The following is a 27,631-nucleotide window of genomic DNA, read 5'->3' as shown; positions in this document are numbered from 1 at the left end:
TTTTATGTAGGAGATATTTAAATCCTATGAGATCCCCCAGGGGACTTGATTTTTACCACCAAATGAATGAAAATTGGCCCAATCATTTTGGAGAAAGCAATGTATTCCCTGAATGGCTATTCTAAGTCAGAAGCTGTGCTAAACCCTTTGAGTATGCAAATAGAAATCCTGTATCAAACTGACCCAGGAGACGTCACTGTCATTCCTGTCTTCAGATGGAAATGGAAGGTTGGAGATAGCAAAGAAAAGAACTAGAAAAGAAAGGATTTGAATCCAGGCAACTGGACTCCAGGACCTGCCTTTTTTTCCCCCCTAAGAGAGGGCCTCACTATTAACTTTGGCTGTCCTGGAACTCACTCTGTAGGTTTGGCTGGCCTTGAACTCACAGAGATCTATGTGCCTCTGCCTCCCAAGTGCTGGGATTAAAGGCATGCGCCACCACATCAGGCTTTCGGACCTTCCTTTTAATCTCCAAATGTGTCACCTAAAAATAAACTTAGGGGAGAAGCTCATAAGTTAAGAGCACTTGCTGCTCATGTGGAGGACCAGAGTTTGGTTCCCAGGACCCACATATGGCAACCCACACATTGCTGGTAATTCCAGCTCCAGGGAACCTGATGCCCTCCTCTGGCCTCTGTGGTCACCTGAACACACCAATAGGTTTTCTGTCCCCCGATATAGGTTTCTCTGCTGATGCAGTAAGCTGGATCAAGTTGAATTGAAAAAGTATAACAACAGGTTTATTTGAGCAAAGCAACTCCCAGACAGATTCTCCAGTCCCAGAGGTCAAGGCTAGAGAAGTCATGCTCCCAATCCAAAGCAGGAAGACTATATAGGTTGTAAGCAAGGGATGGTGATGTGTCTCCCACAAGCTGGGTTTGTGCCCAAATATGGTCAAAGCTGACCACTTTACATGAGGGCTTGGGCTGCTGGCAACTTCAGGGAGGAACTGCTGTAGCTGCCAAGAATGCAGAACTGGGCTTTTTGGTGCCTTCCCTTTGTTCAGAGATTCTGTGAGTGGGCGGAGTTTGGAGAGACAGAAACTAGGCTTCTTAGATCTTGCTGTAAGTTCCAACTGAACATACTCAGAGGAATGTTCACACTGACATACACATTAATAAAATAATAAATCTTTAAAAAATAAACGTACCCAACACAGTCCTTTCAGTTATGTTTACTGAAGGAAGGGATAAGGCAACTACATAATTCAGAACCTAAGGAGACTCAGAGCAATTGCGATGCCCCTCTTTTGATAGACTGCCAAATAAATGAAACAATATGTATCTTAGCCTCTTTTCCTGTTGCTGTAATAAAATATTCTGACAAAAGCAACTTCAGGGAGAAAAGGCTTATTCTGGCTCACGGTTCAAGGTGCAGGCCACCACTCAGCTCACTGTCTCCCATGTGTGCATTCCAGGATCCACCGTCTAGGAAATAGTCCCACCTAGAGTCAAGAAGTGTCTATTGACATTGATTAACACAATCAAGAGGATCCTTGTTGTGTGATATTTAGTTTGTGTTCTGACTAAGTTTGCTTGGAGAGCAGAGGGTGGAGCCTTTAATCCCAGCACTTGGGAGGTGGAGACAGGATCTTGGCCCCTTTCTGTCTGAGGATTTGTAGAGGTAAGAGGTATCTAGTGGATGCTGCTCTGTGTAGTGGCATTTGCTCCACCCATGATCTTGGGCTATAGGGCCAGAAGGAGATGGTGCATCTTGCCATTGTATATGACCTCTTACAAGGAAAGGGAGGGGGTCACATGCCCTTCTTCCTGCTGCCTGCAAGGTGGATTCACTCCCAGTCAGATCAGAGGTCGACTTCAGCTGTCTACTCTGTTCTGTATTTGTGAGTGTATTTCCTCAATTTATGTCTTGATAATCCCTATTACCCATTAAATAGACTCACGTGGATTGGTCTTAATAGCTCTGCTTCTCTGATCTCTCAGGTTATTACCCTGATATTTGACTCTTGGTTTTTATTAGTAAGACTAATCAGGATCACACTTCATCTGGTGCCCAATGTGGGACATGAATTCATAAAAAAGCCACTTGCTGTGGCTTTGCAGCCGCTGGCACACACCCGAGCTGCACGTGGGGGCTCCCTCCAGAGCCACCGCCTCGCCAGCTAGGTTTTCCTTTCTTTTTTCCCCCAAGCCCTCTGAGTGACTTTGGGATTTTTCTGTTGCAGCCTCTCTGCAGCAAACTCCACAGGTGCCACGAGAGTTAGCCCCTCACCATCGGCCAGCTCTGCCTTCAGTCAGCTTCTGCTGCATGTGCTTCTTCCCCATGATCCCCTGTGTGCGTTTTTCAGACAGCTGGCTCCCTCTCCCAGTGGGTTGTGGGCTTTCTCTGGACCCCCTCCTCGGGCTGCTGCCACACTAGGTAGCTGTCTTGACACAGCACGGGCTTCTACTGTTCTGTGCAGCAGCAGTCAGCCTCACACTTCACTGTCATCTTCACCTGCAGCAGCAGCAGATTTGGTGAGACAATTGGGAATTCTTAAAGGGGAGAATTAATAAAAAAAAGAGAGAGAGAGAGTTTTTTTCCAGCGTTAAAAAAAGGGAAACACTATTATGATGGAGGGAGTTAGGTCTCTGTTTGATTACACAATGCATGGTTTAAAAATGGAATAATTAAATAAAGGGGATAATCAATATAACTGGGATTGATGTAATGTTAATTATCATTTTGATAATTATTTATTTATTTATTTATTTTTTTTGGTTTTTTGAGACAGGGTTTCTCTTGTGTAGCTTTGCGCCTCTCCTGAAACTCACTTGGTAGACCAGGCTGGCCTCGAACTCACAGAGATCCACCTGGCTCTGCCTCCCGAGTGCTGGGATTAAAGGCGTGCGCCACCACCGCCCGGCTTGATAATTATTCATATGATAATTCTTGTTTTATCCCTAAAAAAGTTGGTTGATATGAGTGCCAAGATATAGGCCTTAGAAAAACTTACTAAAACAGATCATAGAGATAATCAGATCCAGACAGAGGGATTTAAAGGAAAACCAATCTCCCCATTACATTATAAAATTAGAGAGGAACAACCTATGATTTTCAAACAACCAACCTTAATTTATCTAGTCATCTTACAGGAACTGCTAAATGACAGATAAGGTTATGCAAGAGCTGAATGGATACCTGTGGAAATGTTAGATTTGAGGAGATTTAAGGAAGCAATTGTCTCATATGGTATGCATTCACCTTTTGTGAAGCAAATGTTAAATTCATGGCCAACTAGTAACAGAATTATTCCATGAGACTTGAGAGATTATAGCAGTATTGGAACCTGGTCCTCAATTACAGTGGAGGACCTGGTGTAAAGATGAGGCTATGACCATTGAACAATGAAGTGGGGCTAGAGGTATTGAAACTTCCCAAGACCAACTTCTTGGAGAGGACAATTACACTAATGTACATAAACATTCTGTATATGATGACTGCACTCTGGCTCTATGCCATGCACTAGCCTTGCATGCTTGGAACAGAATTGAAAAAGTAAGAAAGAGAACTGAGTCATTTACTAAAGTTGTACAGGGCCCAAAAGAAACCTCCACTGATTTCTTATAAAGAGTAACTTCAGCTGTAAATAGAATGATACCAAATTGAGAAGCTAGACAAATAATAATTGAATATTTGGCTTTTGAAAAGGCTAATTCACAATGCAAAAGGATAATTAGGCCTTTAAAGGCAAGATAAGCACCCATAGAGGAATAGATCTGAGATACAGTCAGTATTAAATCTCATAACCATAATGATGTTTGGATAGGAGAGGTGATTTCCAGAGGCTTGAAGAAAAATCAAAATGTTAAGTGTTTTAATTGTGGTAAACAAGGTCACCTAAAATGGGATTATATACAGAGTGTTCCTAGAAACAATGTTTTTTCTAAGAATAATCCAAACAGAAAATCCCTCCCTTCTGGAGTATGTAGAAGGTGTGGCAAAGGCAGACATTGGACCAATGAATGCAGATCAACAGGGGACAGACAGGGTCACCCTTTGCCACTGGGAAACACCTTGGGGAGCCTCTTGCAGGTCCTCATGTCAAATTGGTTCAGTCATCCCCTGTCACCATAGGGGAAACTCCTTCCCAGAGCAATTGAAGGACCTAATGCCTATTGTAAAAAAAACATACTGCTCTGGATGTTAGAACAGTTTTAGAAGATAAAACAAAAATTTCAGGAGAAACCAGAACAAGAGAGACCTCTTGATTAGAAGAGGTGATAGTTCATCAACCAGCATGACCAATCTAAACTAACTTATAAGACTAATGAATACTTTTCATTTGCTCAGATATAAATTGCCAAATGGGAAATTCCTAAAGTTAGGGTTGGGGCAGATTTTTTTTTCTTTTCAGGAGAATGGAGGCTAAAGAATCTAAACAAATGAGACATCTGAAGAAAAAGGATGAGTCATCCAGAAAAAATGTCCCAAGAAAAAGAGTAAATTGGCCTATTGATATATCACATTTCCAACAGGATAAAATTTCATAAATCTTCTTAAATGTTTGTTTCTGCTGTTCTCTACAGACACATAATGCAATGGTATTTTTGTAGTTCAAGTTAAATTAAAAATTATAGCTGGCTTTGGAGTTGTAGCATGGCTCTCTCCTTCTCTAAACACAAGCATGTTGTTAAAAGAAAATTCAGAGTCTCTGTTTCATATCAGAAGAGCCACCTGGTATGGGACAAAAGAAAGCAAAAATTGAGGGACTATTATTGTCACAAATCTCTTACCTCTCAAATTTATTTTGACTCTTCAAAACATTTCTTTAGGTATAGTACTATCTTAAAATTTAAACTTTTTGTTTTGATATTAATGATGTTTAAATTTCTACATTGAACAATAAACTTTCCTAACAGCAATCTCTGAAGTCTCCAAAAAGATGATGGGGCTCCACAGTGATGATTCCACCCGGACAGAGATATATTTTAGATAGGAAAGTGGTCTTCAAACACTTCAGAGATCTACAGAATATGGCATTTAAAAATGTTTTAATAACAAAGTTTTTTTATTTTATTTTATGACAATGAGACATTTCTGCTCCTAGCAGCACTAATCTATTTCAGAGAAGATGATGGGCATTGAAGAAACTCTATATGGAGTTTACTTTCTTTGTGGCAAAAGTTAGCTACTGGGAAAGAAAGTGCCCTTGCCTCAACTGCTGACAGTATTCTGTCCAAATTGGACTTGCAGGACACAAAAGAAAGTGACTACCAAATTTTGCCAAGGCAAGGTGGGACAGTCCTTCAAAAATCCTGCTTCACAGAAAAGTCTGTCAGATATGCTAGGCTGGTAGGCTAAAGACGGATGTTCCAACACTGCAGAGGAACCTTGGGTGGCTGTCCAGTTAGCCAGCTGTTTCTGTCATTTCTTATTTTTGGAAGTTGTTTGCTCTATACTCCCTGTTTCCTCAGGTAATATTATTTCTTTCTCAGGTCTCTGATGGAGCTGAAGACTAGTTATAGTCATAGTTTTCCTTGTTACTACACTCAGAAAAGAAACTCACTAAAGAGGTGTAAAGTGCATAAGGTTGACAACATAAAAGAATAATTTTGGGTTGGTAACGCAAGTTAGCATAGAAAGTGAATTAGGTACAACACTTTGGACTTACCAAGATAGGATAGATAATGGAGTATTTTCTCTAAATTTGTCAATGCTTATGGACTAGATGTTGTTAATGTAATCATTACCTGTATATATTTGTATATAGTTATTGTACTTATTGTATATAGCTTTTCTTTCTTTCTTTCTTTCTTTCTTTCTTTCTTTCTTTCTTTCTTTCTTTTTTGGTTTTTCGAGACAGGGTTTCTCTGTGTAGCTTTGCGCCTTTCCTGGAACTCACTTGGTAGCCCAGGCTGGCCTTGAACTCACAGAGATCCGCCTGGCTCTGCCTCCCAAGTGCTGGGATTAAAGGCGTGCGCCACCACCGCCTGGCTGTATATAGTTTTTCTATGTTAGTTAAAACCTTTGCTTTTTATATAGACAAAAAGGAGGAAATGTGTGATTTTGTTTGTGTTCTGACAAATAAAGCTTGTCCGGAGATCAGAGGGCGGAGCTAGCCACTAGTTAATCATAGAGGCTTGGCAGAGGTGGCACAGCCTTTCATCCCAGCACTTGGGAGGAGGAGACAGGATCTCTGGCCCTTTCCATCTGAGGATTCACAGAGGTGAAAAGTCTCTGTGGCTGCTGCTCTGCTTCTTTGATCTTTCAAGGTTATTACCTGGATATTTGACCTTTGGTTTTTATTGATAAGACTAATTAGGATCACGCTTCAGATCCTTGACAGGCATGCCCAGAGCTCTGTCTCTCAGGAAAGACTAGGCTCTGACAAGTTGACATGGAACGCTAATCGTCACAGATTGTAACGACTGCACCTGCTGATATAGATATTATTTTTTGAGGTGGAAAAATTTTCATCAAGTGTTAAGTTAAAAAAAATATTAAGGCAGGGTGTGAAGTGGAGGCAGGAAGATCAGGAGTTCAAGGTCATGCTTAGCTCCTGAGCAAGTTTGAGAACAGGCAGGGCTGTGAGAGACTGTGTTTTAATGAATTAAATAACCACCAACCAACCAATCAACTAACCTTGACTGACTGACTGACTGACTGGCTGACTGACTGACTGACTGACTGACTTAGAAAACACATTCAGCAAGCCAGGCATGATGCCACATGTTTGGAGCCCTAGCTTGAGAGACAGAGACCAGAGGATGAAGGAGTTCAAGGATAACTTTGGCTGCATAATGAGTTTGAGGCCAAAATGTATTACTTTGAGATCCTGTTTCAAGACAAAACAAAACAAAACAAAAATAAACAAAACACACCATCCAGAAAATACATTTGGAGTTGGGTGTGAGATCCCAGCACGTGGGAGGCTGAGGTAGGTTCCATGCCAGGCTGGTCTGGGCTGCACAGTGAAACCCTCAGAACTCACTCCCCCTCCAAAACAAAGCATACACAGTTCAATTTCCAGACAGGAAAAGTTGGTGGGTCCCTGTGAGCGGGAGAAAAAACAGAAATGTCAGCGGTCAGTTAAATTGAGAGCTATTGCGGGAATTTTTACTTTCATCTTCACATTTTCCTTCGTGATCTAATTTTATCCCAGTGCATCTTTGGGGTAGTAGCTCTTTTTTTATTTTTTTAAGAAATGCAAACTAAGATATTTCAGGAAATGAAAGAACAATGCCCAGGCGGAGGAAGTGGCAGGAATCGGTGGGTGCTGCTTCTCTGGTCTGTCCTGACACTAAATTTAGCGCGGGTCACCTTGTTTTCACCTTGCTTTGTGAGTGTCTTAATTTTTTTAAATTTTATTTATTTTGAGTGCGTGAATATGGAGGTCAGAGGATGACTTGTGGGGGTTGGTTCTCTCCTTCCACCATGTGGGTCCTAAGCATTGAATTCCGTGTCAGGCTTGGTGGCTAGCGCCTCATCCACAGAGCCCTCTTGGTGGCCCTCACTGAAGCTTTAGGAGAGAGCCTCTCAGTGTTCTCCCTTTCCTAATCGTTCCCTCTTGGAAACTTCATAGCTGACACTAAGGAGATGCTCTACGTACATCCTGACTCTGGTTGCCAAGCGCCCTTCCCTCTGGGGTGTCTGGACTCCGTGGTAGCAGGCTGGGGGCTGGGTGGGTGCTGTCACCTCTTCCTGTCGTAAGTCTCTGATTCCTCAGACCTGGAATCCCATTCCATACCAGTTCTTCCAGTTCTCCTGTCTAGTTCAAGTACCACCACTCTTCGGTTCGAGCAACCTTCTTTCTTTGTGCACGTGTTCTTATGTGTATGGACAGATATTCACATGTGTACTGTGTGTGGGTATGGAGTTCATTGTGTGTGTGTGTGTGTGTGTGTGTGTGTGTGTGTGTGTGTGTGTGTGTGTGTGTGTGTGTGTGTGTGTGTGTGTGTATGAGTGTTTGTAGGCCCCACAGGCCACAGCACTTAGGAGGGCTTGTGGGAGTCAGTGTCTCCTTCCACCAGTGGGTTTCAGGGATTCAACTCAGGTGATCAGAGTTGTAGCAAGCACCTTTATAGACCAAGCCATCCCATCAGCCTCCTACCTTCTTACAGTTTCAGACAGGATCCTTCACTGAACCTGGAGCTCGCCTGGCTTGACTGGCTGGCCAGTGAGGCCCAAGGATCCTCCTGCCTCTGCCCTACCTACCCCCGAGAGACTGTGGCTATAAACAACGCCTTGCTCTTGATGTGTGCACTGAGAGTCCAAACCCAGGTCCTCACGCTTGAACAGCAACACTTCACTGGCGGAACCAGCTCCCTAGTGCCCAAACCAACCTCTCTTCATGATCCTAGCACACCGGGGACCCTCGAGGACAGTTCAGCACACACATCCCCTCAGCAGTGCCCCAAATGTGACTCCCTGTGTGAACTGGGCTTGTGACCCACACAGTCAGGGAGCCTGAAGGCCATGGTGAATCCTTTGTCCCAGCTGGCCCTGAATGTCTCCCATTTTAGTCTGAAAGTCCCACAGCCAGAAAAAAATACTTAGTTTTGGCAAGATAGTAGGAGAGCTGGGCTTGGTGGCATGTTCCTGTCACCCAGCTGCTCAGGAGGCTGAGATGAGAGGATCCCTTTGAGCCCAGAAATTTGAGACTACAGCTTGGGCAGCACAGTGTAAGCCTCTGGTGGTTTGAGTGAGAGACCCCACCCCACCCCACCCCAACCCCACCCTACGCCGTCCCCCACCTTAGGCCCATGTATCTGAACTCTTGGCCCTCTGTTGGAGTCCTTGGTGGAGGAATCTTAACCTCCCCCCCCCCACACCATTGCCCATGTGTCTGAATGTCTGGCCCTCTGTTGGAGGTGAGACTACAGCACAGATGTACTCAGTGACTAGTTACGTCTAATTCCCAATGCAAATGGTCAGCAGAGTCACAAAGGGACCCCAACCTTCCCAATCACTGCCGTGGAAGTTTTTGAGGTGCAAACGTGGTTCTTGCCACTTCAATACTCAGAAAGCTGCACTCACACATCCACCCTGGAAAAAAGAGAGAGAAAAAAAAAAGAACAACAACAACCCATGATGAAGTTGAAACTAGAAATCAAATTAGCTTAATACCCTTGTCCATGACTCATGTGTGGGCCAAGCGGCCTGTAGATGTTTCTGTGATGTTCTTATGAAAAGCATCTTTCTAAATATAACACACAAGGTAGATAGCACAGGGGTAAGAACAGGTTAACTTTGACTACTAAAAATCCATCTGTAAAAAGTACAATTAAAATGAGACGTGGGGAAAACCTTTGCTGCTTATATGATAGACATTTAGAGGAAGCCTTATAGGTCATGACCAAAAAGACTTTGGGACAAGCCATAGAAGTACAAATAACAGCAAAATTGTGAAAAATTCTATGTTTTGAGTGGGCAAATGGAAGCAAAAAAAAAAAAAAAAAAAAAAAGCTCTGCTTTTAAATTGTTTTAATTTATGTGTATGGATTTTGTGTGTGTGTGTGTGTGTGTGTGTGTGTGTGTGTGTGTACCATGTGTATGCAGTACTCAAGCAGGCCAGAAGATGGCATCACTTTTTCTGGAGCTGGAGTTATGGAGCACTGTGAGCTACCATACCGGTGCTGGGCATGAACCCAGGGTCTCTGGAGGGGGAACCAGTACTCTTCGCTGCTGAGCTCTCTCCAGGCTCCTCCCCTTTAAGTTTAATGTAAGCAATCGAACGCCCTGTACTGGTGGGAGTAGCCGGAGTGAGGCTGGCTGTCATCGGAAACAAGGACCCTATCAATGTGCATGGTTATTGATCCAGTAAATTATGCTGAAGTGATACAGACATGTGCTTTAGGAGAACAATCAGAGATCTGTGCAAATGTCTTTCCCCCTCTAATTATGTCCAGAGGCGTTTTAGCTGTTGAAGTTAAAAGGAAGAAATAAGGGAAGTGGCTGGACATTTAGCTCCAGAGAACCAGCTAAATAAATGAGAGTAACCTGTCTTAATAGGCGGGGGTGCAGTATTTTCAGAAGAAAGAGCTGGGAGACGCCTCCGTCAGTCAAGAGCCTGCTGTGTGTTGTGCAACCATGAGGACCTGGGTTTGGACCCCTAGCACACATGTAAAAGCTGGAGGTACATTTGTAACAGGGGGCAGGGCACAGATCTAAGTGGATCCCAGGGACTCAGTGAGAGACGCAGTCTCAAAGATAAAGCAGACGATATAGAAAAACATTTGCCATTGACCTCTGACCTCCACATATGTACACAGGAGCTGGCACACAAACACACATACAGTATACACACACACTGACTGTTTACTTTTTTTTCAAGACAGGGTTTCTCTGTGTAGCCCTGGCTGTCCTGGGACTTGCTATGTAGACCAGGTTAGCCTTGAACTCAGAGATCCACCTGCCTCTACCTCCTGAGAGCTGGTACTAAAGGCGTGTGCCACCATGCCCAGCTACATAGTGACTTAAAAAAAAAAAGGAAGAAAGAAAGTGTTTCCCAGCATGCTATTACACATCTATAATCCCAGCACAGGGAAGGCAGAGGTAGGAGGATCAGAAGTTCAAGGTCATCTTTGAACTTCATAGGACATTCAAGGCTAGCTTGGGCTACATGAGACACTGTCTGAAAAAGCGTAACAGGTGCTAGAGGGATGGATGTCTCAGATGTTAAGAACATTTGTTGCTCTTACAAGGGACCAGAGTTCAGTTCCCAGCTAGTCATTTCTAACTCCAGTACCAGTGGAAACAACACCCTCTTCTGGCCTCTGTAGGCACTGCACACACACGATGACTTTACATACATGCAGGCAAACACACATATATATAAAATACAGAAATCTTTTTAAAAAAGAAAGCTCATACTTTGTGTTTTTAGAAAATGTCTGCACCCTATATATGAAGCATCATCCAAAGCAGGCTCACTCCTGCAGTGTCCTAAAGAGAAAAGAAAAGCAAGCAAAGGCAAATCCATGATAACAAGCCCAGAAAAACCATCTAACCACCACCAACAAAGGCACTGGTAAAGGAACAATGCTTTAGAGAGAGCCACATCAGCGGAGCCCAGTGACCATGATGCTTACCTCACAGTCACAGAGCTCCATTGTGTGTGACCCTGTCAGGTTTAGGGTCCTGAATCTCACTTTCCTCATTAGTGATAAGGACAATGGTACCCACCCACAGAACAGTTATGAGGATTTAAGACAATGATTTATTTATTATACCTTTTAATGTGTATTGGTGCTTTACCTGCATGATGTAAGTGTACCATGCGCCTGTCCTGGTGTCCAAGGAGATCAGAAGAGGGCATTGGATTCTCTAGAACTGGAGTTACAGACAGTTGTGAGCCTCCATATGGGTGCTAGGAATTGGACCCTGGCCCTCTGGAAAAGCAGGAACCATGCTCTTAACCATGGTGCTGTCTCTTTAGAGCCTAGATAGGATATAAATAAACTCTTCCAACTGGGTGTGTATGTGTTGGCGGTGGGGTGTGTTAATACAGGACTCTGCAGAGCTGAGGGTGAGGCTGGAGCAAGGCTAGCCTGTCCCGTGGGGGAAGGGCACAGAGGACAGTGTGAGCGAGCACATAGGAAATGAGTAGACACAGGAAAGCAGGAGAGGGGAGGGGGAGGGGGAGGAGAGAGAAAAAGAGAGGGAGGGAGAAAGGAAAGGGCAGGGAGGACAGAGGAGGGGAGAGGAAGGGAGGGGAGAGAGGGGGAGGGAGGCGAGCTCTGGCCTGCCTTGTGCCTCGGCCTCCTTCTCAGACATCTGTTCTCAGATGGCCACGGCTGCCCATCCAGCTGCTTGCCTTTGTTTTCTTCCTCCTGGGTTGACGGCTCTGCCTCAGGCTTTGGGGCTGGCTCAGATCCGCCTCCTGGGCCTGTCCCAGTGGAAACAGGGGCCAGAGGCCAAACCAGACCGGCCAGTCTGGTCCAGTCCAGGTCTGCACTCATGCCAGGACCACAAATGTTGCCCTGGCTAAAGCAGATCACGTGGCTGAACCTAAAGTAAATAAATATGGAAGATATTTACATTCCACGAACTCCAGCAGCAAATCCTCGTGCAGGGAGAGAGGGAAAGGCAGAGCTGGAACAACATTCCTTCTAGAACGTCTTGCCGTTGGACAAACTTGAGGCCGTCAGGGGCTATGGACGGCTGCCCCAAGCAGTTTGGAGAGCTTAGCCTGGGGGCCACACATCAGGGCGGGGAGGGGAGAGGAGCCTCTAGAGACAAACAGCGAACCTGGTACAAGATCATGAATTAGTGCTTTTGGGTTTGGATAGTGACTGGTGCATAAAAATACCACATAAGTGTTTTGTTTGTTGTTATGTTTTGAGACAGGGTTGTCACCACACTGGCTGCCTGGAACTCACCATGTAGACAAGGCTGGCCTTGAACTCATACAGATCTGCCTGCCTCTGCCTCCCAAGTGATGGGATTAAAAGCATGCACCACCAGGCTGGGCATCCTGTTTATTACACCTGAAATTTCAGCCCTTGGGGGGGGTGGCGGGAAGCGTAGGAGTCAGAGTTATCCTCAGCTACAAAATGAGTTTGAAGCCAGCTCTGGCTACTTGAGACCTTACCTTAAAAATAAATTAATTAATTAAATTAAAATATTCATAACAAACTATTCCGTGAAAGCAGGTATGGAACAGGTAAAAACTGCAGCATCATTTAAAAATACAATGTACAATGAAGAAAGGTTGCAAAGAAATTGAGCAAAACGCTCTTTAAACTCAGCATGGTGGCACATGTCTTTAATCCCAGCACTTGGGAGGCAGAGGCAGGCAGATCTTTTTAGAGTTTGAGGCCAGCCTGGTCTACAGAGCAAGTTCCTGGGCAGTCAGGGCTATGTAGAGAGACCTAATCTCAAAAAGCCAAATAAAATAAAATAAATACCCCCCCAACCCAAAACATTCTTGCTGTGGCCCAGAGGTAGAATCATGGGGGGGGTTTCCTTCCTGTGGTTTGCGTTGGGAAGATCGCCCCATCTGGCCTCTCCGGTTGAACACTGAACAGCACCAAGAGGTCCGCTTACTCCCCTTTGCTCCTCTGAGCTGCACAGCCTCTTTGGCTGCCTGCTGCGTCTTCAACAGGCCTGCCTGGCACTCACGGGACCAGACAGACAGAAGCATCTTTTTTTTTTTTTTTTTTTTTTTTTTGGTTTTTTTTCGAGACAGGGTTTCTCTGTGTAGCTTTGCGCCTTTCCTGGAGCTCACTTTGTAGCCCAGGCTGGCCTCGAACTCACAGAGATCCACCTGCCTCTGGCTCCCGAGTGCTGGGATTAAAGGCGTGCGCCACCAACGCCCGGCCAGAAGCATCTTTAAGGACTACAAGCTGCTTTAGCAGTCAAAGACAGATGAAGCTGGCCAATCTTGCTGTTTTTGTTAGCAGTAATGGAGAGGTATCATCTCTGGACTTAGAAGCAGTGGTAAAGTGTGCCCACAGTTGTAGTGGGTAGCCATTCCAGCTTTGATCTGGAAGTTCCAACCCCCATTGAGACATCGGTAACTATCACGCCCACAAGGCGAGGCCAAGAGAGGACCCTGAGACCTGAGATCCAGACACACTGCTCTCTTGGTTCCTGAACCCTGGATGCTAGAGGTAAACCGAGCAGAGTTCTCCAGAGAACACCGCCGGACTGCGCTACACCTTTCCCAGACCCTGCAACCTACCTATCCTTTCATTTGCAAGTTACGCCACTAAATAAACCTCCCTTTTAACTATGTGGAGTGGCCTCAATAATTTCACCAATACACAGTCATGCGCCAAAACTGCAGAACTGAAATGTATTGGTTTACAAGAATCTCATACATAAATAGGTTTGGCATGAGTGTGTTAGATTTTATGTTTTAGAAACCCTGAGGTGTATTTTATATACCAGAAAATTATAGAACTGTTGGATCAGAAATGCCAGATGGAACAATAAAATGTTTGCATTAAACTCACCTTGGGTGCCCACTTTGGCAGCACATGTACTAAAATTGGAATTATACAGAGAAGATTAGCATGGCCCCTGCACAAGGATGACACACAAATTTGTGAGTTGTTCCACACTATGAGGGTGACCCTAGTGAAGACTCCTAGTAATGGAGGATACAGAGCCTGAACCATCCATCTTCTGTAACCAGGCAAGGCTTCCAGTGGATGGACTGGGACACCAACGCAGGCACAAAACTTCGACCTATAATTTGCCCTGCCTGCAAGATGTGCTGGGGTAACGGTGGAGCAGAACTTGTGGGAGTGGCCGACCAATGACTGGTCCGACTGGAGGCCCACACCATGAGAGGGAGCTCATGCCTGACGCTGCCTGGAGGACCAGGAACCAAAGGCTGGACCGCCCAGAGACCTAGGGTAGAACCAAACACAACTGGCAAAAAAAAACAAAAAGCAAAACAGAACAATGAAATGATTTCTGATGATATTCTGCTATACTCATAGATTGGTGCCTAGCCCAATCATCATCAGAGAGGCCTCACCCAGCAACTGATGGAAACAGATGCAGAGACCCACAGCCAAACATTAGGCAAAGCTAGGGGAACCCCTTGGAAGAGGGGGAGGAAGGATTGTAGGGACCGGAGGGGTCGAGGACACCACATGAACATGGCTCACAGAGACTGAGGCAATCCATCAAGGACCTGTCTGAGCTAGGTTCTCTACATAGATGTTATGGTTGTATATCCTGGTGTCTTGTGGACGGCTAACAGTAAGAGTGGGGGTGTCACTGACTCTTGCCTGCTCTTGGGCCCCTTTTCCTCCTTCTGGGTTGCCTCGTCCAGGCTTGATGTGAGGGTTTGTGCGTAGTCTTATTGCACCTTGTTATTCTGTATTTGGTTGATTCCCATGAGAGGCCTGCTCTTTTCTGAAGGGAAACAGAGGATGAGTGGATCTGGGGGAGAGGGGAGGTGGGGTGCAGGAGGGGCAGGGAGGAAGGGAGAGGGAACTTCAGTAGGGAAATGATATATGAGAGAAGACTATAAATACATAAATAAACAAACAAACAAACTCACCCCAGGGGAGATTTAAGATAAGAAGATATGAGCCGGGCGGTGGTGGCGCACACCTTTAATCCCAGCACTCAGGAGGCAGAGGCAGGCGGATCTTTGTGAGTTCGAGGCCAGCCTGGGCTACCAAGTGAGTTCCAGGAAAGGCGCAAAAGCTACACAGAGAAACCCTGTCTCGAAAAACCAAAAAAAAAAAAAAAAAAAAAAAAACCAAGAAGATAAAGGCGACGACTCAGTTAGGAAAGTGTGTGTCAGGAAGTGTGGGGACTTGAGTTCAAGCCCAGGCCCCAAGTGAAAATGGAGCCAGGCATGGTGGCAGGCATTGGTAGGTGGAAGCAGGTGGGTTCCTGGGGCTGGCTGGTCCAACCAGTCTAGTCTACATGATAAGTTCCCGGCCAGTGAGACCTTGCCTCACAACAAGGTAGAAAGGTTGGAGGGACAGCGGGACATTAGCTGTCGTCCCAGAGGGCCTTCCTTTCCTCACCCATCTCTCTTTCTTTCTGTTGTTTTTGCACTTGAGACGCATACATACAGAGACATATAAATAAAGATAAAAAAATCTTTAAACACACACACACACACACACACACACACACACACACACACACACCAACCTGAGGTGGGCAGTTCATAAGGAATGAGCCTTCCCGCACACTTGCACATTTTCTTCTTCTTTTTTAAAAATAATTTATTTTTGTTCTATGTGCATTGGTGTTTTGCCTGCACGTATATCTGTGTAAGGGTGTCAGATCTTGGAGTTACAGATAGTTGTGAGCTGCCATCTGGGTGCTGGGAATTGAACCCGGGTCCCCTGGAAGAGCAGCCGGTTCTCTTAACTGCTGAGCCATCTCTCCGGTCCTGTGCACACACTTTTAGATGCATGCACACATAAATGGCATCCAGCCCAGTCAGTCCTGAGCTTCTGCCTCCACGGTTCCTATCTGTGGGGCAGAAAGCATCCTGCAACCCAAGCTCCTGTAGTTGGATGTTTTGTCCTTTGCTGCCTGTCCCTCGGAGCCCCTCCCCGCCTTATAACACCCTCTGGGTGCCCACAACCCACCCACGCACCTCTAGTTCAGACTCCTGCACGGAGTCTAACGGTCCTTTAGGTGACTCACTTGGGAGAGCATCCACAGGAACCATGGATGTCCTTCACTTTGGTTCCACTAGTCCCACTCTTGGGGTCCGACATCAAAGCAGAAGTTCATTTGGTACCAGAAATCTGCTTGATATTAGTCTGGGAGGAGGGGGAGGGGCACACACACACACACACACACACACACACACACACACACACACACACACACACACACACACACACACACACCTTGGCAGTCCCCAGTCTGTCAGAACAGGCTAAGGAGGAGGGAGAGGGGTGTCCTCAGGGAACTCTGCCTACGTCCTGCTCTGCAGATCCCAAGCCGCTCCAGCCAGTCTTTGTGAGTGAAAAGGGACCCATCATTCTTTCTTTTTTCTCTGTGTTGCCCTGGCTGTTTTGAAACTCGGTCTGTAGCCCAGGCTGGCCTCCAACTCACAGAGATCCACCTGCCTCTGCCTCCTGAGTGTTGGGATTCAAGGTGTGCACCACCTCTGCCTGGCAAAAATTGGCCCTTCTTAACTGAACTTGCCCAATTTGAGAACTTAGGATTTTTTTTTTTAAAGAAAACTTCTGCCTCCCCGCCCCCCTTTCTTTTTGCTGCTTTGGTTCTTGAAACACGGTCTCATGTATTCCAGGTTGGCCTTGAACTTACTGTGCAGCCAAGCATAACCTTGAACTCCTGATCCTCCTGCCTCAGCTCCACCTTCTAAGTGCATGAGTCACCACACCTGGCTGAGGATTTTCTACTCTTTTTAAAAAAAGATTTATTTTATTTTTAGTGTGTGTGTCTATGGGTGTTCATGCAAATGTACATGGGGGTGTCCACAGAGGCATCAGATTCTCTAGAGGGAGAGCTACAGGTGAGCCTCCTGACGAAGAGGCCTGACTTAACATCAGTGCAGCCATGACAGGCTGCAGGCTGACAGCTGGGACCAGGAAAAGCCACAAACTACACCCTCAGGGAACCAATCAGAATTGAGACAAACAGGGACTAGATGCTCTGGAACATAAAGGACAGCTGACATCACTTGTATATAAGTTACCAGTCTCCATGCGGCAACGCCAGTACCAATCCCTGTTTGACAAGACTTCTGTTACCTCACTCCTGCCAAATCAGGAGCTCAACCTCCATCTGAATCCAGAATTCCCCTCTCCCCTCCCCATCCCTCTTAAAAACACTGCCATAACTGAGCTCAATGCTCTCCCTGATCCGACAGACCGACCGACCGACTGCTGTGTCAGAATGGACAGGAAGCCCAAGCTTAAGCTTACAATAAAGGCTCTTTACACCTTACATTTGCATACGAACTCGGACTCCTGGTGATCTGGGGGGTGGGGGCTCATGACTCCGGCATGACACCAACACGGGTGCTGGGAAGTGAACTTGGGTCTTCTGAAATTGCTCCTCAGCTGAAGGATTTTCTCCTCTCCTCCTCTTCTCCTGCCCCCCCTCATTTTTTTTTTTTTTTTTGGATATTAAAATGGTGGCTGCATCACAAAGCTCAGTTGGGGGTGTAGGAAGTCAGAGGAGCATGTTAGGAGCTGGAGGGGAGAGGGGACACAGATACACAGACTTGAACTCCCACACCCTGTCACCTGCTCCTCTGAACTCCTGAGGCACCTTCTACTTTTCTTTACCTTCTTTTATCCTTGAGAGGACACAGCATTTGCTTGTCACTCTATGGTTAAAAGCCTTGCTTTCTCATAGTGGAAGGAACACAGCTCTGAACCACACGAGGCAAGGCTTATGTTTGATGGTTGACTTAGGTACTTTCCATACAAAATTCCAAGGTGGTAGCTGGAATTCTCAGCAGAAACAGGCAAATTGTAAGGTCGAAGTCTAGAGCCCCCAGTCCAACTGGACAGTGCTATTTATTGTCTGAGGTCAACTATCCCACTGTGAGGAAGGCCAGTCTGGTGAAATGCAAGGTTAAGTGTGTGTGTACATGGTAGAGCATCCAACCCTTTCTGTTTGGAACTTGCTTTCAATGCCCTGCCTCAAAGGAGGGTGTCCCGGGGTGTGGGTGTTGAGCTGTATTGCCAGGCTGCCCAGGGAGAAAGCTTTATCTGACACCACTCAATTATGGCATGTGGAGCTCTGTGTTACCGTCCTGCCCACAAAGCTGCTGTCTGTAAGGAGTAAGATGGAAGGCACACTTCCTAGGTCCTAGGCAGACACAGCAGAGCTGCAGATCCCCCAAGCAGGGACTCGTCAAGCCCTTTGGCTCTATCGCCACCACACACTTCACCAGCTCAGGCCCCGGAACAGGAAGCAGGGAGTGAGGCCAAATAGTGATGTGGGTAGAGCTCTGTGAACACAACCGTTTCCAGGCTCTGCAGAGTGAATGGACTCCCCCAGGCTCCATTCTGCCAGTTGGGGACTTGGCTTGTCATCCCTCTCAGCTTCAAGGCACACCAGAGTCCATCAACACACCTGTCCCAGCCCCTCTCCACGGCCCCAGAAGCTTCTTCATCACTAATCCCGGTCGTCACCAGGCAAATGAATGGGCTCTCAGGGGACCGGGCCAGATTTCAGATGACTCAGTGTGGCCCATCCCACGGTGAGCCAAGCAGCTCAGAGCAGACTGTGTATGACCACGAGCTAGCAAGATCAGCCTCATGACAGAATATTCCATGGTAGATACAACAGCAACAAGATGAACACCCCTTAAAGACTAAATTCTTTTGTGCCACGAAGGGGAAGTTGGAATAAATGGGCCCAGATTCCAGTGACGTCCGTCGGAGCTGAGCCACGTGTCCCTCCCACCCAGGCCTTCTCTTCTATCTGCCTTTGGGGACAGACTGTTGAAGGAAGAGTGAGTCACTGTTTGGCCACGGCTCCTCTTCAGGATTTAATCCCTTAATGTAAAAGAGAATTAGGCAAGAGGATTAAGAGATTAAATAAGATTCATTACCGATTTCTTAAAAATTGAACTCTGGCTTAAAATAACCTGCGAGGAGCAGCCAGTGAGCAGGTGAGGGGCAAGGGCACATCATCCGGAACAGCAGATGCTCTGGTGGCTTCTTGATAAAATCAACATCCAGCAACAACATGTTTAACAAAGGTCATTAATGTCTCTTCAGCCATGAAGGGAACTTAGTGACCCACCGTGGGAGGGGATCAGCCTCGTGGAGGTGCTCCAGTCCTGGGATGGGTTAGCCTGGGGTTTCTCCTCATCTGCTACAGGACCGACTGGCCTCTTTCCCAGTGGTGACTCAGCTTTTCCAGTCACTCCTGGGCCAAACTCAGGCTGAGTAAGCCCAGGTCATACTCTGGGGTAGGTTAAGAAAGACATTGAAAACCAAAGCCAAGGGCCTCTCGTGTGTGTGTGTGTGTGTGTGTGTGTGTGTGTGTGTGTGTGTGTGTGTGTGTGTATGAGTCTGTATGTGTGAGTGTGCATGTGTGAGTGTGTGTATGTATGTCTGTGAGTGTGTGTATGTATGTGTATGTGAGTGTGAGTCTGAATGTGAGTGTGTGAGTGTGTATGTGTGTGTGAGCCTATTGTCCAGGCACAGTAGATGCTATCCTCATGTGTGTGGGTGTCCAGGGAGGTCAGAAGAGAGCATCGAATCTGCTGGAGCTGGAGTAACAAGCAGTTGTGAGCTGCTGGGAACCAAATCCAGGTCCTCGTGAAGAATAGCAAGTGCTCTTAGCCACTGAGACATCCCTGGAGTCTGTCTCCTTACTCTACACGATACAGCCTTCATCTTTGTGTAGGAGAACAGTAAGTGAAGATCTCTGAAATTTTCTGGTTAAAAATAAAACAGAGACGGCCCAGGCAGGGGGAAGACATGCACAGTCCTGCCTGTGTCCGCACTGCCCAGATGGGAGGAAGAAACCACAGGCCACGTGGCACTGTGCAGTGCCAGGCAGGCAGGTGCCCTTATGATGAGCAAATATATGGTGGAGTTTGGTGATCTATTGGGTACCCCAATAAAACTTACCTGGCGATCAGAGGACAGAGCCAGCCACTAGATTAGACATAGAGGTCAGGCAGTGGTGGCACACACCTTTAATCCTAGCACTTGGGAGGCAGAGATCCATCTGTGACTTCAAGGCCACACTGGGAACAGAGCCAGGCATGGTGGCACACACCTTTAATCCCAGCACTTGAGATCTCATGTCTTTGCTTGGGAAGGACACACACCTTTAATCCCAGGAAGGTATTTAAGGTGTGAGGAAACAGGAACTCGCTCTCTTTAGGTTGAAGGCTTCGTAGAGGAAAGCTAGAGGCTGCAGCAGTTCGGCTGAGTCCCTCTCAGGTGAGGACTCAGAGGCTTTCAGGCTGAGGAAACAGCATCGGCTGAGGAGTTGGCGAGGTGAAGTTGACTGTGGCTTGCTCTGCTTCTCTGATCTTTCAGCTCTCACCCCAATATCTGACTCTGGGTGTTTTTTTATTAATAAGACTGTTTAGCAATTCGGGTTATAGTGGAGAAATGGGAGAGAAAGAGAAGCAGAATGTTTCATGAGCTGTGGAAAGAGGCAGACCGGAAGAAACAAAGACGGTGAGGAAGAGGCTGGTGTGGGTGGCCTGCTTGCCCTCCGGGGCTATGGTGACATCTGGACCCTGGCTGTTGCCAGGGGTCAGGTCTGGGTCTATGTTCCTACACCAGCCAGGGTCTGTGTTGACATCCATGGCCCAAGTTGCCACCTAAGGTCTGTGGCCTATACCAGCCAGGATCTATGTTGATATCCATGTCTTCAGTTACCACTGAAGGCTGAATGGATGCCCAGGGTCTGGACAACTACCTGAGTCCACGTTGGTGTCCGAGAGCCATGCTGCCACTGGGGCCAGGCTGATCCGAGTGGCTTGTCCTGCCACCCAAGGCCATGTCATCTGGACCTGAGCTGTTGCCAAGAGCCATGTCTGGGTCTGTGGTCCTGCAATAGCCCGGGTCTGAGCTGATGTCCATGGCTCCCGTTATTACCGAGGGCCATGTGGATGCCAGGGTCTGGTCAGCCACCTGAGACCGGGTTGGTGCCCAAGGGCCATTCTGCCACCATGGCCATATGATCTGGGTGTCACCGGGGCCATGGTGACATCTGGACCCAAGCTGCTGCCAAGGGCCACGTGTGGGGCTGTGGTCCTGCTGCAGCTGGGGTCTGTGTTGATCTCTGTGGCCCATGTTACCACAGGAATCCGAGGGCTGTGCGGAGCCAGCACCACCCTTCACTGGCCCTGGTAGAGCTGCCCTGCCCCTTGCTGGCCACTGCAGCAGAAGACCTGGCTCTGCCCCTCACTCGGGGGTGGGCTGGGTGGTGGTGGTTCCAGCAGCCCTGGACTGACCAAATCAGCTACCATCCAGACCCACATCCAGGGCTTTGAGTTGGCCCACCCCAACATCTGCCCCATCTGTCACCTGCCAGAGTGCTTGAAGGGACTGGTTCTGTAGAACCACAGCTTCAGGACCTCCATGACTCGGGACATCAGCAGGACATCCGAGAGGAGTTTTGGTGAGTGGCCAGTACTGATGGTGTTCCAGAAGCCAGAGGCCTTGAACCAGACCAACAACTTGTTGCAATGAACACTTGCAGGTAAAGTTGAGTGGACTAAAGGGTCTACTGTGCGATGTCCCGCAGCTCCCAATACCACTAACACAAACGAAGAGGTGCTGGGGAGGCGGGGCAGATGGAGGACTGAAGTGTTTTGTTTGTTTTGTTTTTAATCAATTCTTTTTAAAATTGTCTTTTGGGGGGGGATACTATGGGGGTGAGGGGTGGATATGGAGGGACTGGTAAAGGAACAGGATTGGGGTGTGAAGGGACACTAACCCGCTCTGATAAGTCTTCCACCCAGACAGGCCTCTCTGCCAACACAGCAAACCAAATCAGACCAACTGGAAAAGCCCAGGTTTAATGGGTAAAGCGCTCCTGGGTGATTCCCGGCCCCTCGGAGAGGACATGGGACCGAGAGAACCACGTGTCTGTTTTCTGGGATGCCGCTTATATCCCCTCTGGGAGTTGTCCTGAGCCTCTCTGGGGGAGGAGCTGTGTTTGGCAGGCTTTGAAGGGTCGGGTTTAGGGAAAGAGATGGGGTGGGGGGGGAAGGGGTGAGGGGGTGGGGGGGAGTTGAGGTGGATCTTCACCAGAACGTTCCAGACTCTTTGGGTATAGGGATGCCAGGGTGCCAAGGGTTGAGGCAGAGTTCCCACCCAAACACACCTGAGCACGTGGCTCTGGCAGGCCTTGCCCTTCTCCCCCACTCCCTCTGTCTTGGTAAAATCCATTAGATTACATTCCTGAAGCCAGCCCCCAAGGTCTATGTCTTCATTTGGCCACGTCCTCCTCCTGAGGCTGACCTCCAAGGTCCAGCTCCCGAAGATTGAAGTCCAGCAGTCAGAAGCCCCCTTTGGCTCACCTAATTAACATGCCCAGTTAACATTAAACACCTCATCCTAACACAGGGTTCCCATGTCACCTTTATAAACCTCCAGTTTCCCATGTGCCTCGTCTGTCTCCTCTCCATCAGAGGTGGTCCTTTGTCATCGCCCCCCAACCCCCAGACAAACACCCCTTCCCCGCCCCCTGTCCCCTTCCCCTTCTTCCTCCTCCTCTCTCTCCGGTCTTTGTCTCTTATTCCCCAACCTCTGTCCCTCTGGGGCAAATAAATCTCTTTTGTGCTGAGAACTTGGTCCTGAGTTGATACCCATCTCGTCAACCCCCAGCCTCAGGCTTTTTAAAACCCACAGAATGAGGAAAATTTCTTTAGCCCTAGATCCATCTCAGAAATGACACTTGCACAGCTGGGTCTGGAGTTGGGGGCCTATAATCCTAGGTACTGGGGGGGGGCAAGGCAGGAGTACTGCAGGTCTGCTACCCCCAGTAATGCTGCAGAGAGAGAGGGAGTGAGAGAGAGGGAGGCAGGGAGGAAGAGAGGGAGGGAGGAGAGAGGGAGGGGGAGGCAGGGAGGGAGGGAGAGAGAGGGACGCAGGGAGGGAGGGAAGCAGGGAGGGAGGGAGAGAGAGGGAGGCAGGGAGGGAGGGAAGCAGGGAGGGGGGAGGCAGGGAGGGAGGGAGGGAGAGAGGGGGAGAAAGAGAGAGAGAGGGAGGAAGAAGGGAGGGAGGGAGGGAAGGAGGGAGAGAGAGAGAGAAAGAGATAGGAAGAGAGGGAGGGGGAGCGAGAGCATGCACTAACACATTCATACTTGAAAGATTAACTGAAGTGGTCCAGAGACAAAGCACCTGTTGCCTTCTTCGGAGCCGGGCTTTCACTGGGAGGGCCCCTGTTTGGGCTTCCTGTGGGTGGATTGTGTTTCGAGTTAAGAGTTTGTTACATTGTTGCCTTTTGAGCTGCAGGTTTTCACTAGGAGGGGTCTTGTATGTATGTGGGCTTCCTGTTGGTAGATTGTATTAGAGTCAGTCTGTAACATTCTTAAAAGGGCTCCAGGGAGTCTATGAGCTCCTTAACCTGTGCCTCCTTTACGCCTTAGAGATAAAACAAATTTGGAACACGCAGGAAACTTAGTTATTTAGTTATTTAGTTAAAGGTTTTTTGTTTGTTTGTTTTTTTGAGACAGGGTTTCTTTGTGTAGTTTTGGTGCCTGTCCCGGTTCTCCATCTGTAGCCCAGGCTGGCCTCAAAATCAAAGATCTGCCTGGCTCTGCCTCCCAAGTGCTGGGATGAAGGTGTGTGCCACCACCGACTAGCCCAAATTTATTTTTTTAAAGTAGTTTTTGTGTGTGTGAGATCAAGTCCTTTCCAGCTTCTCAAAAAATTCTCTATGATAGGTGCCTTAAATGTCTTAAAACCTGAAAGCATTAAAGCATAATGTAGTCAGAAAATTCTTGACTATTTCCTGAGTAAATTATTCCTTCTGTGGTCATTGATCTCCATTATTCTTGTATAGTTCCATCCCACATGGATCTAGACTACTCTAAATCCCCTTCAACGAAGAGAACAGGTAGAAGTGATGGGTGGACTTAGAACATTCTCCACTTTGGCTTTTTCTTGTTGACGTTTATTTTTGGGGGACAAAGTTTCTCTGTGTAGCCTTGACTGTTCTGGAACTGGCTCTGTAGATCAGGCTGGCTTTGAATTCAGAGACCCACCTGCCTCTGCCTCCCGACTCCTGCATTTTTGAGAGCTGTATGCTGCAAAGGCCAGATGCTGGGGGAGAGGGAGAAGGGCTGGGACTGTACAGAGAGTCCTGGACACTCAAGTGTCTCATCTGAGTCCAGCTGTACCTATATTCCTGGTAGCGTACCAACAGGGCTGTCTGGGGTGTTTCATGCAGTAGGCTCCCAGGTGACTGTGGCAACATTCAGTGCACATCCAGCGGAAAACCCATATCCAACAGTCAGCCTGCAGAACCCCTGAGGTAATGAAATGGTGTTGTTTCACATGCCTGAGTAGTGAGGTGGTTTGTTATATAGTATGGCTAATCAAACACTTCACATATGAAGTCCAATTATTTCCATGAGTTAAAATGAAATATTAGAATGAAGCGATTAAAAATATGCATTTATCTCACAGAACACCTGACCAGCAGTAGGCCTCATGGAAGCAGTATTCAGACCACAGTAGCACAGCACTTTACACCCACTTAGGATGGGCATAATTCAAAAGACAAGTAAAAGGCATAGACAGGGATGTGCAGAAAGAAGAATGCTCACAGACTGCCAGAGGGAATGTAGAGGGAGCTTCAGGAATAGTCTGATGGCCTCTCTCAAGGATACACACAGATGGACCTAATGCATTCATCTTAAGTGTTCTAGTATTAATAAAACTCTGGAGTCAGATATTCGGGTAAAAACCTGATTGATCATAGAAGCATGGGAGAAGCGGCCAGTGACCTTCTCTCTCTCTCTCTCTCCTTGGTCCAAAAGGCCTGAGCATATGTCTAAGTCCCTTCCTACTACTGCCCATGTCTCTACGTATGTCATGGGCCCTCCAAAACCTCTGTGGCTAATTTTGGTCAGCTAGTAGCTAGTTCTACCCTCTGATTCAAGGTAAACTTTACTGGCATAGCGGAGTGGCAGTACAAACAATTCTCCCACAACACTCCCCCCCCTTCGTCTAAATAAAAAGGAAAGGTTTTAACTCTAACATAGTAAAACTATATACAATAAGAACAACTATCAAGTAAGAAATACATTCACAATGTCCAGTCCATTAGTATTTGGCAAATTCAAAGGAAATATTCCATTATCTACTGTATCTTGGTGAGTCCAAAGCTTTGTACCTGAGTTACTTTTTACCATAACTATGGAAAACTGTAAGTATGACTATCTAATCTTTAACCCCACCAGAGACAAAAGAAGGATATAATATTACCTGAGTAAACAGGAAGAGCAGCGCAAGCAACTTCCAAAACTATAGAAATGACAGAAACAGTTGGTGGCCTGGACAGTCACCCCAAAGTTCCTCTGGAACATTGGGGCATCCATCTTTGGCCTATGGGCCTAGAATATTTGACAGACTTTGTGAAGCAGGAATTTTTTTTAGGACTGTCCTGTCTTGTCTTGTCAAAGTTTGGCAGTTGCTTTCTTTTGTGTCTTGCTTGTCCAACTTGGACAGCATACTGTCTGCAGTCATTGCAAGGGCACTTTCTTGCCCAGTGGCTAACTTTGCCACAATGAAAGCAAACTCCAATAGAGGTTCTTTGATGCTTATCATCCTCTTTTGAAGTAAATTGGTGTTATGAAAAGCTTTATGTTATTAAAACATTTTAAAAGTATCCTTTATCCTATCATTCCTATATCCTTTGGGAGAGATGGCCCCACCCCTCACCTGAGGCAGGTGGCCCCAGTGGCCCTAGTGGTCAGTACTGGTCAACTCAGGTACCACCCCGGCCCACAGCTGGGACTTGGGTTGGTCCATCCTAGCATCTACCCCATCTAGGACCTGCTGGAGCTTGTGAAGGGACTGGTCCTGTGGAACAACTGAATCAGCTCCAAAACTGGGCAGCTGCAGGATATCCCAAAAAGCTCTGGTGAGGATCCAGTGAGGATGGTGAACCAGCAACCAGAGGCCTTGAACCAGGCCAGTGACTCATTGCAATGAACATTTGCCAGTAAAGTTGATGGGACAAGGGGGCGCTGTGTGACACACCGAGGTCCCCAGTGCCACCAGGATGAATGAAGAGGTGTTGGAGGGGTGGGAAAGAAGGAGAAGCAAAGAGATTTTTCTGTTATTTTGTTTTGTTTTTTTGTTTACTTGCTTTGTTTTTTTTTTTTTCTCTTGTGTGTGGGGGGCACTGCAGGGTGAGGGGAGGATATGAAGGGATTGGAAGGTGAGCAGAATTAGGGTGCATGATGTGAAATTTCCAAAGAATCAATAAAGAAGTTAAATTTAAAGAACGGATGGGCTCCAGATATTGGTGTTCTTTGTACAATGTGAAGAAGGATCCAATTAGTTCTTTTTATAAACTGAAATCTCTTACTTTTTGGAGAGTTCTTGCTGCTCTCTCCCAAGAAATGACTGCAGGCTCTTTGTCAATGTTCATTTTCTGCCCATAATGAGGCAATTTCAGCATCTGTAAAAGGTACCACAATTTCTGTTGGGTCTATTACTATTAGTTGATGAAGTCTCAATTTTCCTTTCAGAATTAATTCAGAAACCTGTTGTTGGTTGTTTTTGCTCTTTTGGGGTTCTGTCACCCAGCTCCCAAATAAATCACACATGGAGGCTTATTCTTACTTATGAATGCCCGGCCTTAGCTTGGCTTGTTTCTTGCCAGCTTTCCATAACTTTAACTATCCTGTCTACCCTTTGCCTCTGGGTTTTTCCCATTCTCTTGCTTCTGTGAATCTTACTCTTACTCCATGGCTTGCTGTGTAGCTGGGTAGCTGGCCCCTGGAGTCCTCCTCCTTCTCTGGCTATTTCTTCTTTCCTCTCCCAGATTTCTCCTCCTGTACATTCTCTCTGCCTGCCAGTCCTGCCTATCCTTTCTCTTGCCTTGCTATTGGCCGTTCAGTTCTTTATTAGACCACCAGGTGTTTTAGATGGTCACAGTAACACAGCCTCACAGAGTTAAACAAATGCAACATAAACAAAAGTAACATACTTTAGAATAATATTCCATAACAGAAACTTTTTCTACATAGGTCTTTAAGTTTTTACTGTTTGTGTGGTAAAATTATCCATTCTAAGATATTATCTTCTCTCTGCATAAGAATTCCTGTAGGAGAATGTGTAGAAGGTAAAGTAACCAGAATAATATCAAGCTTTGGATCCAACTAATTCACATGAGCATCCTGTAATTTCTCTTCTATCAAAGCCAATTCTCTCTCAGCTTAAACAGATAATTCTCTTGGATTATTTAAGTCTTTATCATCTTGTAAGTCTTGAAATAAATTACTTAGTTCTTGAGTTGTTAATTTGATTGTGGGCCTTAGCCAGTTAATATCTCACAGCAATTTTTGAAAATCATTAAGTATTAGTAATTGATTTCTCTTGATTTGTACTTTCTGTGGTTGAATTTTCTGTAAACCTAATTTATATCCTAGAATAAATTAATAGAATCGTCTCTTTGTATTTTTTCAGGAGCAATTTGTAATCCCCAACAAGGCAAAATTCTCTTTTCTTCATGAAATGTTTTTTTCTAAGGTATTTGAGTCTGAATCAGCTAGTAAGAT

At 46.5% G+C, this 27,631-nt stretch overlaps 1 non-coding gene and 1 pseudogene across 1 annotated transcript; one reads left to right on the top strand and one right to left on the bottom strand.

Moving 5' to 3' along the window:
• LOC114705356 overlaps nucleotides 1-20,969 on the bottom strand; it is a 51,321-nt pseudogene extending 30,352 nt beyond the window's left edge.
• LOC114705374 lies at nucleotides 13,907-14,013 on the top strand. Its single transcript, XR_003736380.1, has one exon. It is a non-coding gene; the product is annotated as a U6 spliceosomal RNA (small nuclear RNA).
• Nucleotides 20,970-27,631: the final 6,662 nt, after the last annotated feature.

Source organism: Peromyscus leucopus, chromosome 16_21 (assembly GCF_004664715.2).
Source record: "Peromyscus leucopus breed LL Stock chromosome 16_21, UCI_PerLeu_2.1, whole genome shotgun sequence".
Taxonomy (NCBI): domain Eukaryota; kingdom Metazoa; phylum Chordata; class Mammalia; order Rodentia; family Cricetidae; genus Peromyscus; species Peromyscus leucopus.
Note: the sequence above shows the minus strand (reverse complement) of the source record. Positions and strands in the feature narration are given on the sequence as shown.